Source organism: Mobula birostris, chromosome 19 (assembly GCF_030028105.1).
Source record: "Mobula birostris isolate sMobBir1 chromosome 19, sMobBir1.hap1, whole genome shotgun sequence".
NCBI classification, from domain to species: Eukaryota; Metazoa; Chordata; class Chondrichthyes; order Myliobatiformes; family Myliobatidae; genus Mobula; species Mobula birostris.
Genome location: NC_092388.1, coordinates 30484022 through 30503870, shown reverse-complemented (window position 1 = coordinate 30503870; position 19849 = coordinate 30484022).

The following is a 19849-nucleotide window of genomic DNA, read 5'->3' as shown; positions in this document are numbered from 1 at the left end:
CCAATACAGCCTCCCGAGTGCCATCCTCTGCTGAGCGCCTTCGACCTAGCCTCAGCCGCCGAAACAAGCAAAGCCGAGGATTCGGGGCATTCTGCTCGGGAGATTCCGGTTACCACACAGTAGCAGCGGCAGCGAAGCGGGCATTTCAGAGGTTTCTCCAGATGTTCCTCTGTACTCTCACGTCTGTCTCCATCAAATCAGAATTGTGCATAGTCCCCTACTTGACAGATTACAGATATCAATCACCGGAGAGGCAGCGCGCACGCTGCGTCGCACCGCCATCTTCTCCTCCTCCATTTTCAAATGTTATTGCATTTGTTGGGAGCTACCAGGCCCTGCAGACACACGGTAAGAAAGGAGTAGGAGCAAAGAGATCTGGAATAAATGTTGGAGCCAAGCTTTGTGGTGCTGGAAGCAGGGCTGTAGTTCAATAATCTGACAGCTGTTGTTAAGGGCAGTGAATGCATCTACTGGGACCTTCATTACATCACATGTGGATCCAACTATGTGCTATTTCTGAAGGCCTTTGTCCCTTGCACATGAGCAAATTCCAGCAGGAATAGTTTACGGCTGTGGAGGCTCAACCAGACTTAGACTGCCACAATAATGGTTGAGAAAACTTACTGTATGTTCAAAACTTCGAGCAGGGCCTTGCAGCCATCCAATATGTCCTTCAACTAATTACTGGAAATATGGGACCATGATCACAGTGAGTGGAAAGGAGTTGAGCAGGAGTTACATGAAGTTGAAGTTTGCTGATCTCTGTCTGAGTAAGAACATTTGTTTTCCACCCAACACATTGTGGCTTATTTTCTCTCCCATTTGTTAGTCAGATAGCTGGCATCAGCCTGGTGGTATTCTTGTTACGAAGGAGTGTTCTGAGGTTGAATGCCGGGGCCCCTGACTCTTTGAGGTCATCCTACAAGGTCAAACACATTTTCTTTTTTCTACCAGCCATCTTGTAGCCATTGTAAAACTATATAAAGTGACAAAGACAACCAAACATACACATGAAGTAGAACCTAGAGTATCACACAAATCACACAAAACTGTTTCATTATTACTAGTTTTTAAAGTTATATTATTTCATATGTTAAGTAATTGTGGATTTCTAATACTTTATATATTTGCATTATTAACAAAATAATGCTAGGATGATTAGTAATAGGTTGAATTATGTAGAACTGTTGTTGAATGGGTTGTTGAATGGAGCTTTGTTTATCAGCATCTAAAGTGAATAAATTCTTATACAGCTCATTCAGAAAGGAGTTACTGTACCAACCACAAACCACCACCAGTGACAAAGTCTCAGCAGTGAAGGCATGGATCATAACTCTGAATTGGCGGTTTCTGTCCATGTACTCACCAAGCATAGCACAGTATTGGACCAGACTGATGGCCAACACTGCTTTAAGGAAGCCTTCAGCACTTAACAGAGCAGGATTCAAGGTACTTTTGCTGTATACAATACATACTCACCGATACGATGGAACCAGCAAAGGCAAAGAGCTGAAGAGAGGGGTTAGGAAGAGAAGAGAGCTGCCAACTACAGTAATCTCCTATAAAAAGTATTCACCCTCTCGGAAGTTTTGATGTTTTATCATGAAAGAGTCTTTTCAGTAGATCAGTGTCAAAATAGCCAAATTAAATTCACTGAGATTCATGACAAAGTGAAAATGAATTTCTACAGAGTGATCTAAATTAATTACAATTATTAAACACAAAATAATTGATTACATGATTATTCACCCCCTTCAAGTCAGTATTTAGTAGATGCATCTTTGGCAGCAACTACAGCCTTGATTCTGTGTGGATAGGACTTTAACAGCTTTGCACGTTTGGACACTAACATTTTTTCCTGTTCTTTTTTACAAAACTGCTCAGTTTTTGTCAGATTCCATGGGATTGTGAGCGAACAGCCCTTTTCAAGTACAGCCACAAATTCTCAGTTGGATTCAGATCTGCACTCTTACTTAGCCACTCCAACTTTGTTGTTTTTAAGCCATTCCAATGTAGAGTTACCTTCATGCTTTTGGTCGTTGTCTTGCTGGAAAACAAATCTTTTCCCAAGTCCCAGTTCTCTTGCAGACTGCACCAGGGTTTCCTCCAGGAATTCTCTGTATTTTGCTGCATTCATTTCACTCTCTACCTTCACAAGCCTTCCAGGGCCTGCTGCTGTGAAGCATCCCCACAGCATGATGCAGCCACCCCTATGCTTCATGGTCAGGATGGTGTGTTTTTGATGTGCGGTGTTTGGCTTATGTCAAACATGGCATTTAGTCCGATGTTCAAAAAGCTCAATTTTGGTTTCATCAGACCATAGAACCTTCTTCCAGTTGAGTTCAGTGACTTCAGAGTCACCCACACGCGTTCTGGCAAATTCTAGCTGAGATTTCATGCGAGTTTTTTTCAACAGTGGCTTTCTTTTTGCCACTCTCCCATCAAGCTGCGACTGGTGATGCACCTGGGCAACAGATGTTTTATGCATAGACTCTCCCATCTCAGCCACTGAAGCTTGTAACTCCTCCAAAGTTGTCATAGGTCTCTTGGTGGCCTCCCCCACTGGTCTCCTTGCATGGTCATTCAGTTTTTGAGGAGGGCCTGATCTAGGTAGATTTACAGCTGAGCCACTTTCTTTCTGTTTCTTGATGATTGATTTAACTGTACTCCAAGGGATATTCGGTGACTTCTCCTGACTTGTGCTTTTTGATAACCTTTTCAAAGAGTTGCTTAGTGTGTTCTTTTGTCTTCACGATGTCATTTTTACCAGGATTGAACCTTCACCAGGAGTTGGACCTTGTTCTTTGTCTTCTTTTTCTGACATTTAACTGCATTTAACTGGAGAGATTTGTTCTGGAGCTGCTCCGGCCTCCAGGACAGGTCAGGTCACACTTAGATCCCCCCCAGTTCGCCTACCAGCCCCGACTAGGAGTTGAGGATGCCATCGCTAACCTGCTGAACCGTATCTACGCCCACCTGGACAAGCCAGCGAGCACTGTGAGGGTCATGTTTTTTGACTTCTCCAGTGCATTCAACACCATCCGCCCTGCTCTGCTGGGGGAGAAGCTGACAACGATGTAGGGGGATGCTTCCCTGGTATCATGGATTCTTGATTACCTGACTGGCAGACCACAGTACGTGTGCTTGCAACACTGTGTGTCCGACGGAGTGATCAGCAGCACTGGGGCTCCACAGGGGACTGTCTTGTCTCCCTTTCTCTTCACCATTTACACCTCAGACTTCAACTACTGCACAGAGCCTTGTCATTTTCAGAAGTTTTCGGATGACTCTGCCACAGTTGGATGCATCAGCAAGGGAGATGAGGCTGAGTACAGGGCTACGGTAGGAAACTTTGTCACATGGTGTGAGCAGAATTATCTGCAGCTTAATGTGAAAAAGACTAAGGAGCTGGTGGTAGAGCTGAGGAGAGCTAGGGTACCGGTGACCCCTGTTTCCATCCAGGGGGTCAGTGTGGAGATGGTGGAGGATTACAAATACCTGGGGATACGAATTGACAATAAACTGGACTGGTCTAAGAACACTGAGGCTGTCTACAAGAAGGGTCAGAGCCGTCTTTACTTCCTGAGGAGACTGAGATCCTTTAACATCTGCCGGACGATGTTGAGGATGTTCTATGAGTCTGTGGTGGCCATTGCTATCATGTTTGCTGTTGTGTGCTCGGGCAACAGGCTGAGAGTAGCAGACACCAATAGAATCAACAAACTCATTCGTAAGGCCAGTGATGTTGTGGGGATGGAACTGGACTCTCTCACGGTGGTGTCTGAAAAGAAGATGCTGTCTAAGTTGCATGCCATTTTGGTCAATGTCTCCCATCCGCTACATAATGTACTGAGTCAGCACAGGAGTACATTCAGCCAGAGACTCATTCCTCCGAGATGTAGCACAGAGCGTCATAGGAAGTCATCCCTTGGAGGGTCAGACACCCTGAGCCGATAGGCTGGTCCTGGACTTATTTCATAATTTACTGGCATAATTTACATATTACTATTTAACTATTTATTACTATTTTCTATTACTATTCTATTTATTATTTCTATGACTATTACTATTTACTATTTACTAATAGTAATATTACTATTACTATTTATTATTTATGATGCAACTGTAACGAAAACCAATTTCCCCGGGATCAATAAAGTATGACTATGACTATGACTATTTGGCAGTCCAGATGAAAGGTGCATTACCACCACCAGCTGAGGAGTTGGACCTTCCAGATACAGGTGTATTTTCACTGTAATCAATTGAAATACCTTGACTGCACCCACATGATCTGCATTTAATTAATTATGTGACTTCTGAAACCAATTGGCTGCACCAGTGATGATTCGATGTGTTGTATTAAAGCAGGTGAATACTTATGCAATTAATTATTTTGAGCTTTGGAGGATGATAGTGCCTAATGGCGACTTCTTTGCTTGCATCTTTGGACCAGCTTTATTTCTACCTTTGCTATCTCTCTTTTCCCCTTTCAAGGTTCTTTACATGGTGACTTTGGTTCTTTGCGGAAATGGGACCTGCTCTCAGGGCCTCACGACCGGATGCTTTTCAAAATGCCAAGGATACGGTCTGGAAGACTAATGCGCCTTCTGTGTGCCAGATTTTTGTGGCTTTGGAGGCGGTCAGATCCAAGGCTGGTGCTGCCGCCTTTTGTGTCGTGGGAATACACGGAAGATCAAAAGCAGCGAGCTGGCTGCTGACTGTGTGCCCAGAGACCAGAGTTCTTTGAGCACAGAGCTCAGAAAAAGCGATGCAACAGACTTTTGACACCTTAAATCAGCAAGTTGTTTTGTTATGTCTCCTCTCTCACTGTGAAATGGGGACAACTCCTTTTCCCTTATTAGGGAGAGAGAGCCTGTGGTATGTTGAATACTGGGTGAACGAGGAGTTATTGGGGTACTGCAGGTCTGTGTCTTTATTGATGCTTTGCTGTATGCTTGAGTGCTCAGTGGGGGGTGCTGTTGCTTTTTTGATGATGGGCGAGGGGTTTTGAGGTTCCTACATTTAATTGTCATTCATTCTCTAGGGCACTCTGTTTTCATGGGTGTTTGTGAAGAAAAAAATTTCAGGATGTATATTGCATATATTTCTTTGACAGTACTATCGAAACCTATTTTGTGTTATATATTTGTGTTACGTCCTGGTTAAGTTTTTACTGTTAATGCTGTGGGGTATTTCATTTAATAGTTTCTGTAGAAGCAATGTGTTCTGCTGATTGTTTGGGTTTCAGTTAGAGATAAGGGGTTGGGATGTTCAACTTGGTGATGTTGGGTCAGCCAATCAGGATGGTGGAATTGGGAGAAGTTTCTAGAGACAGTTGGGCGGAGAGGCTTTTGTGACGGACATTGCTATGGGTTGAGGTCTTTTAGGCGGGAGCTGGAAGGAGACTGGAGGGAAGATGGCTGAGGATGCCATCCCGGTTGCACAGGGTGTTTTGTACAGATGAATGGCTTCAAGGAGGTAGGGCTTACACTCCTGTGGGGGAGCCCATTTGTTCAAGATGGATTTCGAACAACATTCAGAAGATGGTATGTGCTTTCACACTGAACTTGGGTCCAGTGTGTGAGTTAAAGACAACTTCAACATGAGCTCCAATTTTATGTGCACATTCGCACTGGGTTAATTGTAATGGGCACTTTTATTTTTTCTTCTATAAAGCTGAAATTTGTAAATATACTTCCTTTATAATTGCATGCAGTGTATGATCTGTTATTTCTTGTGGTTGGCTAATTAATGGGGACAGTATTTACACACTATTCTCACAGATTGGGATTCAGGTGGTTGAAACATCCCAATTTCCCAGTTTAATGGGACCTTAATCATACTGACCTAGACACACGAGTTCGAGAAAAGTGGTTTTCTCACCATTAAGTCCAGTGGCTATTAGTGAGGGGCTAACGATCTGTGTTTCTTTAGACACCCGATAAAAGGGGGCTTCATTTGTAATTAATTTAGATCACTATGTAGAGATCTGTTTTCACTTTGATACAAAAGAGTCTTCTTTTGTTGAACAGTGTCAAAAAAAGCCAAATTAAATCTAAACACGAGGAATTCTGCAGATGCTGGAAATTCAAGCAACACACATCAAAGTTGCTGGTGAACGCAGCAGGCCAAGCAACATCTCTAGGAAGAGGTACAGTCGACGTTTCAGGCCGAGACCCTTCGTCAGGACTAACTGAAGGAAGAGCTAGTAAGAGATTTGAAAGTGGGAGGGGGAGGGGGAGATCCAAAATGATAGGAGAAGACAGGAGGGGGGAGAGATGGAGCCAAGAGCTGGACAGGTGATTGGCAAAAGGGATATGAGAGGATCATGGGACACGAGGTCCGGGAAGAAAGACAGGGTGGGGGGGACCCAGAGGATGGGCAAGAGGTATATTCAGAGGGACAGAGGGAGAAAAAGGAGAGTGAGAGAAAGAATGTGTGTATAAAAATAAGTAACAGATGGGGTACGAGGGGGAGGTGGGGCCTAACGGAAGTTAGAGAAGTCAATGTTCATGCCATCAGGTTGGAGGCTGCCCAGACGGAATATAAGGTTTTGTTCTTCCAACCTGAGTGGGGCTTCATCTTTACAGTAGAGGAGGCCGAGGATAGACATGTCAGAATGTGAATGGGATGTGGAATTAAAATGTGTGGCCACTGGGAGATCATGCTTTCTCTGGCGGACAGAGCGTAGGTGTTTAGCAAAACGATCTCCCAGTTTGCATCGGGTCTTGCCAATATATATCGCCAACACCTTATATTTCGTAATGAGCAGTAAACCAATTGTTTGGAATCAAGTGACCTTGTCTGGTCTCTCAGGGTTGGGTGTGTCTGCACCCGCGCTACCCCCGCCTTTGGTACTCCGACTCTGCCACCTGTCACACACCACTCCCGCCGCGCTCCACCCTCACCATTCCTAACAACCATTGCTCCTGCTGGATTTACAAACTTACTCTCTGCTCCATGTTGACAAATACAGTACTGTGTAAAAGTCAGAGGCACTCTAGCTACATATATGTATCTAAGACTTCTGCATAGTACTGTAGTTGACAACTCCTTCCTAACCCTTCCATCAGCTCCTTGCTTTCCGTGGTTCCATCATACTAGTGTGTGTGCAGAATTTCCGTATAACTTGAATCTTGCTCTGTTAAGTGCTGAAGGCTTCCTCAAGACAGTGTTGGCAATCAGCCTGGTCCAACACTGCAGCATGTTTGGTGAGTACGTGGACAAGAGCCACCAGTTCAGAGTTATGATCCATGGTCTTCACTGCCGAGACTTTGTCACTGGAAGAGATTTGTCACTGTCTGAAAGGAATTTGGCAAAGCAGGCTATTACTAAACTAAGGCATCAAAACTGTCATGAGTAGCAGCGCACCAACTGGACATTGACACAATGGAGCAACAAAGAAACAGCTGGAGGAAGGGAGCAGATAGAGTAACATCCATGGGAGGGGAGAGACGGCATCAGAATATCCAGTTACAGGATCTCAACCCAAACGGTGGACAGTTCCTTCTCCCCCACAGATATTACCTGACCCAATGTCTTAGACCATAAGACACAGGAGCAGAATTAGGCCATTTGGCCCATTGAGTCTGCTCCACCATTCAATCATGGCTGATCATATTTTCCCCACCTCAGTCCCACTCCTTGGCCTTCTCCTCATAACCTTTGATGCAATGGTCAATCAATAACCTATCAAGCTCTGCCTTAAATGCACCCAATAACCTACTTCACAGCTGCATGTGGTAATGAATTCCACAAATTCACCATCCTCTGACTAAAGAAATTTCTCCTCATCTCTGTTTTAAAGGGATGCCCCTCAATCCTGAGGTTGTGCACTCTTGTCGTAGACTCTCCCACAATTAGAAGCATCCTTTCCACATTTACTTTGTATAGACCTTTCAACATTTGAAAGGTTTCAATGAGATCCCCCCTCATCCTTCTATATTCCAAATGAGTGTAGACCCAGAGCTATCAAATATTCTTCATATGATAACACTTTCATTCCTGGAATCATCTTTATGAACCATCTCTGAACCCTCCCCAATACCAACACTTCTTTTCTTAGGTGAGGCGGCCAATACTGTTTACAATACTCAAGGTGAGACCTCACCAGTGCCTTATAAAGCCTCAGCATCACATCCCTTCTCTTGTACCCTGGACCTCTTGAAATGAATGCTAACATTGCATTTGCCTTCCTCACTACTAACTCTACCTGCAAGTTAACCTTGAGGCTGCTCTGAACAAGAACACCCAAGTCCCTTTGCATCTCAGATTTTTGGATTTTCTTCCCGTTTAGAAAATTGTCTTCACATTCATTTCTACTACCAAAGTCCATGACCATACATTTTCCAGCTATTCATTTACCATTTTCATTTGCCACTTTCTTGCCCATTCTCCTAGGCTGTCTAAGTTCTTCTGCAGCCTACCTGTTTCCTCAACACTTCCTGCCCCTCCATCAATCTTCATATCATCTGCAAACTTGTCAACAAAGCCATCTATTCTATCATCTAAATCATTGATACACAGCATAAAAAAAGCAGTCCCAACACCGACCTCTGCAGAAAACAACTAGTCACTGTCAGCTAATCAGAAAAGGATCCTTTTATTCCCACTCTTCACCTCCTATGAATCAGCCAATGCTCTAACTATGTTCGTAACTTTCCTGTAATACCATGGGCTCGTAACTTGATAAGCATCCTCATGTGTGGCACCTGGTCAAAGGCTTTCTGAAAGTCCAAATATACAAAGTCCACTGCATCCCCTTTATCTATCCTGTGTGTAATATCACAAGATCACATAAGACAAAGGAGCAGAAGTAGGCCATTCGGCCCATCAAGTCTGCTCCACCACTCCACTATGAGCTAAACTATTCTCCCATCTAGTTCCAACTTCCATCTTTTTCCTCATATCCCTTGATACCCTGACTAATTAGATACCAATCAATCTTCTCCTTAAACGCCCTCAATGATCAGGCCTCCACAGCTGTATGTGGCAACGAATTCTATAAATCTACGACCCTCTGGCTAAAAAAATTTCTCCTCATCTCTGTTTTAAATGGGTACCCTCCTATTCTAAGACTGTGGCCTCTTGTCCTGGACTCACCCATCAAAGGAAACAGCCTTTCCACATCTACTCTGTCCAACCCTTTTAACATTTGAAATGTTTCTATGAGATCCCCTCTCATTCTTCTATACTTTAATGAATACAGTCCAAGAGCTGACAAACGCCCCTCATATGTTAGCCCCTGCATTCCAGGAATCATCCTGGTAAATCTTCTGTGAACTCTCTCCAACTTCAGAACATCCCTTCTAAGATAGGGGGCCCAAAACTGCACACAGTATTCCAAATGAGGTCTCACCAGTGCCCCATAGAGCCTCAACGACACCTCCTTACTCTTAAACACTATTCCCCTTGAAATAAATGCCAACATAGCATTCGCTTTCCTTACTGCCAATCCAACCTGGTGGTTAATCTTTAGGGTATCCTGCACGAGGACTTCCAAGTCCCTTTGCACTTCCGATTTTTGAGTTTTCTCCCCATCTAAATAATAATCTGCCCGATTATTTCTTCTTCCAAAATGTACAATGGTACATTTCTCAACATCGTATCTCATCTGCCATTTCTTTGCTCTCTCTCCTAAACTGACCAAGTCTCTCTGCAACCTTTCCGTTTCTTCAACACTTCCTGCTCCTCCACCTATCTTGATGTCATCCACAAATTTAGCCACAAAACCATTTGATCCATAATCTAAATCATCGATATACATTGTAAAAAGAAGCGGCCCCAACACCACCCCCTGCGGAACACCACTAGTAACCAGCAAATAATCAGAATAGGATCCCTTTATTCCCACCCTTTGCTTTCTGCCTATCAGCCAATGCTTCACCCATTCCAATATCTTTCCTGTAATTCCATGGGCTCTCATTTTATGAAGTTGCCTCTTATGCGGCACCTTATCAAAGACCTTTTGAATATCCAAATTCACAACATCCACAACCTCTCCCTTATCAATCTTATTTGAGATTACCTCAAAAAATTCCAATAGTTTGGTGAGGCAGGATCTTCCCTTAATGAAACCATGCTGGCTTGGGCCTATCTTGTCATGCACCTCAAGGTATTTCATAACCTTGTCCTTGAGGATCGACTCCAATAACTTTCCAACTACCGATGACAGACTAGTAGGTCTGTAATTTTCTTTTTACTGCCTTCCTCCTTTCTTAAACAGCGGAACTACATTTACGACCTTCCAGTCCCCGGAACCATGCTAGAGTCTATTGATTCTTGGAAGATCATTTCCAATGCCTCCACAATCTCCAAAGCCACCTCCTTCAGAACCCGTGGGTGCACCTCATCCGGTCCGGGAGACTTATCTATTCTTAGTCCATTTAGCTTCCCAAGCATTTTCTCTCTAGTAATCTTGACCGTACCTAATTCTATTCCCTGAGACCTCTGCCTATCAGGTATGTTGCTAATGTCTTCCACTGTGAAGACTGATGCAAAATACTCATTTAGTTCCTCTGCGATCTCTTTGTTCCAATATCCTCAAAGAATTCCAACAGGTTTGTCAGCCAAGGTTTTCCCTTATGGAAACCATGCTGACTTTGTCACTTTGTCAAATGTTGTCTTGTGTCACCAAGCACGCCATAACCTCATCCTTAACAACTGACTCCAGTGTCTTCTCAACCACTGAGGTCAAGCTAACTGGTCTATAATTTCCTTTCTGCTGCCTTCTTCCTCTCATAAAGAGTGGAGGGACATTTGCAATTTTCCAGTCCTCTGGCACTATGCCAGAGTCCAATGACTTTTGGAAGATCATTATTAATGTCACCACAATTTCTACTGCTATCTCTTTCAGAACTCTAGGGGCAGTTCATCTTGTCCAGCTTACTTATGTCCCTTTACGTCTTGGCTTTTTGAGCACCTTCTCCCTTATAATAGTAACTGCACTCACTTCTCTTCCCTCACGCCCTTCAACTCCTGGCACTCTGCCAGTGTCTTCAACAGTGAAGGATGATGCAAAATACTCATTAGTTCATTTTCCAACTCCTGGTCCCCGTTATTATTTCTCTGGCCTCATTTTCTATTGGTTCCTTATCCACTGTCAACTTTTTTTTCACATACTTGAAAAAGCTTTTCATATCCACTTTGATATTGTTTGCTAGCTTGCTTTCATATTTCATCTTTTCCTTCCTAAAAATTCTTTTAGTTGCTCTCCGTGGGTTTTAAAAGCTTCACAGTCCTCTGTCTTCCCATTAATTTTTGCTTTGTTGTATGCCCTCTCTTTTGCTTTTACATTAGCTTTGACCCTTGTCAGCCATGGTTGTACTGTTTCGCCATTTGAGTATTTCTTTATTTTTGGAATACACCTATCCTGCACCTTCCTAATTTTTGGCAGAAACTCATGCTATTGCTACCCTGTTGTCATCCCTGCCAGTATCTCCTTCTGATTTACTTTGACCAACTCCTCTCTCATACTGCTTTAATTTCCTTTACTCTACTGAAATACTTCTATGTCAGACTTTACTCTCTCTCTATCAGATTTCAAGTTGAACTCAATCATATCGTGATCACTGGCCCCTTAGGGTTCTTTTACTTTAAGCTCCCTAATTGCCTCAGGTACATTACATAACCCCCAATCCAGTATAGCTGATCACCTAGTTGGCTCAACACCTGCTATAAAAAGCCATCTTGTAGGCATTCAACAAACTCACCCTCTTGAGATCCAGCTTCAGTCTGACTTTCCCAATCGACCTGCATGTTGAAATCTCCCATGACTATCATAACATTGGCCTTTTGATACACCTTTTCTATTTCCTGTGGTCCATATCCCAGCTACTGTTGGGTGGCCTGTATATAACTGCCATCAGGGTCCTTTTACCCTTGCAGTTTCTTTAGTCAACCCACAAGGATTCAACATCTTTCGATCCTATGTCATATCTTTTTACTGATTTGATGCCATCTTTTACCAGCAGAGCCATGCTGCCCCCTCTGCTTACCTTCCTATCCCTACAATACAACGTGTAACTTTGGACATTTAGTTCCCAACTACAACTATCCTTCAGCCACAATTTAGTGATGGGCACAACATCATACCTGACAATCTGTAATAGTGCAACGAGATCATCCACCTTATTTCTTATACTCTGTGCTTTAAGATATAACACTTTGAGTACTATATTTGCTACCTTTTTTGATTCTGAAGCACTAATGGACTGATACTCACCCTGCTGGCTGCAATTTTGTCCTTTCATCTGCCCGTCCTTCCTGACAGTCTGACTGCATGCTATCTTTGCATTTTTACATCTGTCCTATACTGAATCCCTTCACTCCGGTTCCCACCCTCTGTCAAATTAGCTTATAAGCTCCCCAACAGCTCTAACAAATCTACCTGTGAGAATATTGGTTCCCCTCGGGTTCAGATGCAACCCGTCGCTTTTGAACAGATCATAACTCCCCCAGAAGAGATCCTAATGATTCAAGAACCTGAAGCCCAGCCCCCTCCACCAGCTTCTCATCCACGTATTAATCTGCCAAATCGTCCTGTTTCTACACTAACTAGCATGCGGCACAGGCAGCAATACAGAAATTACTACTCGGGAAGTTTTGCTTCTCAGCTTCCTACTCAGCTCTCTAAATTATCTATTCAGGACCTCTTTGCTTTATTTTTCCTATATCATTGGTACCAATATGTACCAAGATGTCTGGCTGCTTTCACTCCCTCTTCAAAATGTTGTGGACGTGATCCAAGGTGTCCCTGACACTGGCACCTGGGAGGCAACATACCAACTGGGTGTCCCATTCACATCCACAGAATCTCCTGTCTGCTCCCCTGACTATTGAGTCCCCTATCACTACTGCTCCCCTCTTCCCCCTCTTTCCCTTCTGCACCCTGGGCCTATGCTCAGTGCTAGTGACCCAGTCTCTGTGGCATTCCCCTGGGAGGTCATCCCCCACAGCGGTATCAAAAATGGTAATCTTATTATTGAGGGAATAGCCACAGAGGTGCTCTGTGCTAATTGCCTATTCACAGTTCCATTTCTTTTGATAGTCACCCAGCTACTCGCCTCCTGCAACTTAGGGGTGACTGCTTCCCTGTAAACCTGATTGATTATCTTCTCACTTTCCCATACAAGCTGAAGGTCATCCAGCTGCTGCTCCAGATCTCTAACACGGTCTTCAAGGAGCTGCAGCCGGATGCACTTTATGCAGATGTAGTTCCCTGGGAGACTCTGGGTCTCCCCGGACTCCAACATCCAGCATGAAGAGCAGATAGCAGCCATTTAGTACACTACGTACAGTAAGAGAAACAAAAAGGAACCTTACCCAGAGCCAACACCTCTTTCGATTCCGAGGCCTTCTTTGAGTCAAAGCCTGAGATTCCTACTCTCACCTCTGGCTTGCTCCCAGCAATGGCTGCCCCACTTGCCCCTTCTGTGCTTTTAATCAAGCGTCATTGACCTGCAGGAAAACTCATCACTGTGGCCTGGTCCTGCTGCAGGTTGACCTGTCGGAATGAGCCTGAATGCCCTGGAAACTCTCCCTTAAAACAAGCGTCGCCAACCTGCGAGAAACCTCATCACTGCGGCCTGCTCCTGCCACTGATGGGCCTGTCAGAATGAGCCTGAACACCCATGAAACTCTCCTTTTAAACAAGCGTCACTGACCCACAAGAAATCCTGTCGCTGTGGCCTGCTTCTACCACTGATGGGCAGCTGGACTTCTTTTAGTCGGTTTGTTTTATGCTCCAAATTCTAGCATTTGCAGGTCTGCTGTGTTTCCATGGATAAAATGCATCTCCTTTCATATCCTGTAAGTGGATAATTTCCAACACTCACAGAGACTTGGGCCATTGGCAATCTCCACCATGGGGAAGCTATTAACTCCAACAAAGACATGTGCTCATCTTGCTTGAATTTCTCTCTAGGCAAGAGAATGAATTACAATAATATCTCTCCCTTGAAAGGGAGTATCAGTGACCTGAATACAACGGTGGATGGCAAAGTGTAAAATATAAACATTATAAAATATTTTCCACTTCAGCCTAGAAGGAGGATAAGAATCATTACCTTTGAGTTTCACATTATGTCTTACAAAGCAGCTTCATAATCTTCCAATTTGTGCCTTCATTAGTAAATAAATATATTGTGTGCACCACAGTAGTGTAGCAGTTTACACGACTAATACACAGCGTGTTCTGGAGTTCAGAGCTCAAATCTGGTGTCCTCTGTAAGGAGCCTCTGTATATCCTCCCATAGACGGCATGAGTTTTCCCTGAGTGCTCTGGTTTCCTCCCACAGTCCAAAGACATACCAGGTAGATTGCCAATGTACGTTTTTCTGTCATTAGTTTAGGATTGGAATTGGGGTTGTCAAGGGTTGCTACGGAAGCGCAGCTTGAAGGGCCCAATCTGCATTTTATCTCTAAATTTAAAAAAAATCAAACATTATCACCGTCAAAATAGTTTTTTAACATAGATTTAGAGTACACGAGATGAGTTGTTTGCTCTAAAGTCAATGACTGCCCATTTGTTGAGGTCTTGTGTCAGGCTGTTTTATATGAATAAGCACAGCAAATAGTGATGATGCCTCCATTCAATTGGCTCTTTGAATTACTAATATCTTGCTTGGCTGAAATCCATTTAGCTACTCTTTGAGGCTCCAAGAAATCTGAACTCTTATGCAACAGTCCCATCAAGTAAATTCTTGTGTGATAATTATTGAGCAGTGAACCGAAGGCAGATCTTTTCTGTATTTTATTGGTTGGCAGTCATCAGGTTGTCTGTGGTAAAGCTGTCTTTGCAGGGTCCATAAAGCCTTTGATAAAGATTTTGCATTAATATTTGTATTACTGACAAAAGAGAAAATACTGGAAAAACTTAGGAGACAATCAGGCATTTGTGAACAGACACGCAGACATTGTTTTCTGTCTGCAAGCCTTCATTATTATTGCTCTTGTTTTTGTGTGGCTCAAATTATGGAGCTAATGGAGTGGATTATTGGGTAACAGTGGTTATTAGACTTGTGGGAATTCTTCAGTCAGGCAATGATATAAATTAACAAATGACAGTGCCTGAGTTAGGAGTTTTGCTATTAGATCTTTTGCTTGTCACTCTGTCAATATGGTGTGTTGGATATGACATGACCATTACCCAAGTACTTTGTTAGAATGAAGCAGTCCAATGGAATTAGCTTTCCCATCCTATTCTTTGAGAATACAGGTTTCCCCCGCTATCCGAAGGTAGAGTGTTCCTATGAAAGGGTTCGTAAGCTGGCATGTCGTAAAGTGAATAAGTAATTACCATTTATTAATATGGGAAAAATTTTTGAGTATTCCCAGACCCAAAGAATAACCTACAAAATCATGCCAAATAACACGTAAAAGCTAAAATAACAGTAACATATAGTAAAAGCAGGAATGATATGATAAATACACAGCCTATATAAAGTAGAAATACTTTTCTGCAGCACTGTCTAGTGCAGCGAAAAACTTGTGGAAGCGCTCTCGGCAGAAACACGGCGCAACCACTGTTGGCAGAAACACTCTTTAAGCTATGAAGCTGCCAAATCATACCAAATAACACATAAAAATACACAGCCTATATAAAGTAGAAATAACGTATGTACAGTGTAGTTTCACTTACCGAAATCGGGAAGGCGCCAATAAATTGCAGTTTTGTTACAGTTAAACACTTCCTTATACGAATAACCACCTGACGCAATCAGCAATCACCTCTGATCTGTGCTGACATTTACGTGCCAGGCGGCACATAATTAATTAGCTTGTTTATTTCATTTTTTTTCTTAAAGACTTGCTGAGTGCGTTCCGGCTACCGCTGCACCACTGCATTCTTCGCGGCCCGGACGTTGGGGACCACTGCTTAAACTATGGAGCTGCTCTCCCCTCAGAAACTGATCAAACCACCCATGACTACCTTTAAATTACCCTTTCATCACCATCGTCCAGTGCTTCCTGTTTCAGTTTATTAAAAAGACTGATTAAGTATAAGAAAACTTAACGGAACACCACGCTTTGTACACCCACTAAACCACTCAAGCAATAGACTTTCCATTTTATCCATTATTAGATGCCGACTAAGAGAAACCACTTTGCTACGAGCAGAACCAACAGTAACATCAGCAACTGTCAAAATTCTTTCTCTGCATATAAATAGTGCGAATGGTGGACACAGGCAAGTTCAACGTGCGGACAATGTCCTTACTTCGTTCACCACGATCGGAATGCTTAATTATGTCTAGTTTTACGCTAAGTGTAACACCCTTACGAGCTCTTTTAGGCTTTTCTGATACCTTAGAACTCATCTTGCTAATGGATGCACAAAATAAATCGAGATAATGCAAGTGTTTAAGCAATGCCGGCTAGAATGCAGTTCTGGGGAGGAGCCTGGCTGTTTGGGCGCGCGCTGCCTTTTATCGTAACAGTGAAAGCACCTTCTGTTAGCGAAAACAGGTAACTAATGTAGGTCTTTCGTAACAGCGAGGTGTCGTAAAGCGAACGTTCGGAAAACCGGGGACACCTGCAATGCCTTTCCAGAGAATTGTGTACTTTCAAACCTTCACACTGATCAGAGTCAGAATCAGAATCAGATTTAATCACTCTGACTGACGTATGTCACGAAATTTGTTGTCTTTGTGGCAACAGTACAACAGTATATATATATTCTCAGTAATTCGGTTTTTTTCTTTTTGTTATTATGTATTATTCAATTAAATATATAAAATATCTATATTAAATAGTTAAATAAGTAGTACAAAAATAATATTTAAAAAGTAGTAAACTTGTGTTCATGGTTTCAAATCCATTTGAAAATCAGATGTCAGAAGGGAAGAAGCTGTTCCTGATTTGTTCAGTGTGTGTCTTCAGGAACCTATCCCTCTTTCCTGATAGCAGCAATGAGAACAGGGCATTTCCAGGGTGATGGGAGTCTGAAATGATGGATGCCGCCTTGAAGGTATCCTGGATACTACAGAGACTTGTGCCTATGATGGAACTGACTAAGTTTTTACAAATTTCTGCAGCTTTTGTTGATCCTGTGCCTCAGCCACCCCCTCCCTCCACCACCCTTCATACCAGGCAGAGATTCAGCCAGTTAGTATACTTTCTATGGTACATCTGTTGAAATTTATGAGTGTCTTCGGTGACATATTAAACCTCCTCAAACTCCTAATGAAATGAAATACACCTGTACTGCTGTCATACCTTCTTTGCAGCTGCATGTCACCCAGGGAATCCCTTTACCCTTCTTTGTCCCTGTGTTGGAGATGACATCCTCTTTGATCTCGTTCATAGCTTCCATGGTTATGGCATAGGCACTGAGGATGGTAATGGTGTTGGTACAATTCTGTAGGGAGCAAAGGTCTTGACATTGAAAAGTCAGACTGGTTCAGTCTTAGCAGCAAAACCCATACCACAAAGATGATAGTTGCCCACTCATTACCCTTCGCTTTAGTCATCACCCATCTTTAATGACTCTCTCAGGCATTATTGATGTTCCGATCCATCAGCGTTGTAACTATCCACACGGACCCTGGTTTTCTGGGGCATGACTTTGGCCTTCAGCAGCTGCTGATTACCCTTTGAACTTCCAATCCTAGAACATTTTAGGCGTGCTGGTGCTAAATGTGACGGTCTCTAGGGTGGTCCAGTCACTGTGGACATTTTGCGACCCCTGTTGGTTGAGGGCTGTTAGTTTGTCTGTGATGAACTCTCTGAGGAGGCCTTGAGAGTTCCAGCATCAGTATTCTTGTGGTGGCATTTTTATTTTTGCCATTGTATTGGTGATAGACTGACTGAAATAACTGAACAGATTAGATGTGGCCAAAGCAGCAAACATCATCATTGCATGGTGATCTGAACTGCCCTGCTCCCTCTTGCCTGGACAATGATGCAACCTACAAATTATTGATGATGATAGAGATCTGATAGAGGTACTCAAAGTTATGAGGGGTATAGATAGAGTAAATACAAGCAGACACTTTCCACTGAGGTTGGGTGAGATTAGACCCAGAGGTCATGGGGTAAGGGTGAAAGGTGGAATGTTTAATAGGAATATGAGGGCAAACTTCTTTACTTAGAGGGTGGTAAGAGAATGGAACAGGCTGCCAGCAGAAGTGGTGGATGTGGGAGTGATTTTAGAATTTCAGAGAGGTTCTTATAATTACATAGATGGGAAGGGGATGAAGGGCTTTGATCCAAGTGCAGTCAATGTGACTAAGTAGAATAGGTTGATGAAGGGGTCTGTTTCTGCGTTGTAATGCTCTATGACTATATGACTAGCTTGAGTAGAACTGTTGTGGGGATCCTTCAAATGGTTTTACATGTGTAAAGCTGTTGTGTGTTTAAGAGTGGGTGTAGGATAGAGGACTGAGCAGGAAGGTGTGCAGCTATAGTCTAATGCCTTAATGATTTGCATTGTAATACAATACAAAATCAAATTATGAAGAGGAAGTAACTTGGGAATATTTGAAATAAGTATGAGGAGAACTGCTGATCACTAAATCATGTGGTAATGGGACCAGCCAGAAAGAACTTTGTTTGTGGCAGATAGACACTGGCTCTAGGACATATTAGTTCCCAATATTCCAAAGAAAGTGATTTCATTCCATCGAAAATATTGTGGTGTTCTGGAGGTGTGTTCGACATCTTTCCCCAGCATTCCTAATGGCCAGCACTATTTATCGTTCTTGTTTTAAAATGCTTTCGTGGATTATGATGTGATGTTCAAGTTCATTTATTGTTACATTCTAGCTTGCGCTATACAGTTATTCACATGTATTTGTGTGTTTGTGGGTCACCCTGACTGTAACTGGGGTGTGTAATAATCACCTCCCCTGTCTGTGTGTGACTGAGTGGGTTCTCTCCCTGGGTCTTAACTCCCAGACAGTTTTGTGCTTATTGCAATAACATTGGCATTTGAGCTAAACAAGCTTCTCTCGTCTGTCATAATGGACCGAATGCTTGCCATAGTATATTACCTCATTAGAGCATATGCCATCAGGTGCAAATATTTGTGAATGATTAGCTTTTGAAAATATTTTGCTTTATTAATTAAAAGAAATGTGAGCTGATGTGGTAAGAGAACCAAGGGTTCTAAAATCTTAGTGGTCAAAGAGACCAAATGTATCTGAAATTGGCCAAATAACTTGAAGAATTGAGGAACAATGCAAAGAGACAGGAGAGAAAGATAGGTCAGAAAAAGTGAAAGACTATCAAACCAAATTTAAAAAATTGTAAGTTGTAAGACTAATAAAAGTAATTGGACTGGATTGGTTTATTATTATCATATATACCAAGATACAGTGAAAAGATTGGCTTGTGTTCAATTCATACTGATCAATTTTGTACACGGTGCATTGAGGTAGTACAAGGCAAAACAAGGTGCAGAATAAAGCGTAACAACTACAGGGAAAATGGTGTGCAGGTGCAAGATCATAACAATGTGGATTGTGAGGTCAAGGGTCTATCCCATTATCCATTCAATAGACTCAGGGTAGAAGCTGTCATTGATCCTGGTGGTATGTGGTTACAGGCTTTTGAATTTTTTGCCTGATGGAAGAGAGAAGAGAGATTTTCCAGGACGGGTGGGGTCTTTATGTTGGCTGCCTTATGGAGGCAACAAGGGGTATAGACACAGTACATGAAGGAGACTGGTTCCAGTGATGTGCTGAGCTACCGCATGTGTCTGCACTTTCTTGCAGTCATGCTCTGAGTGCTTGCCATGCCAAGTTGTTCTGCAGCCAGATAAGAAGCTTTCTTTGGTGTACTGGTAAAATTTAATAATGGTTTTTTGGAACAGGTCAGATTGCTTTAGCCTCCTGAGGAAGTAGAC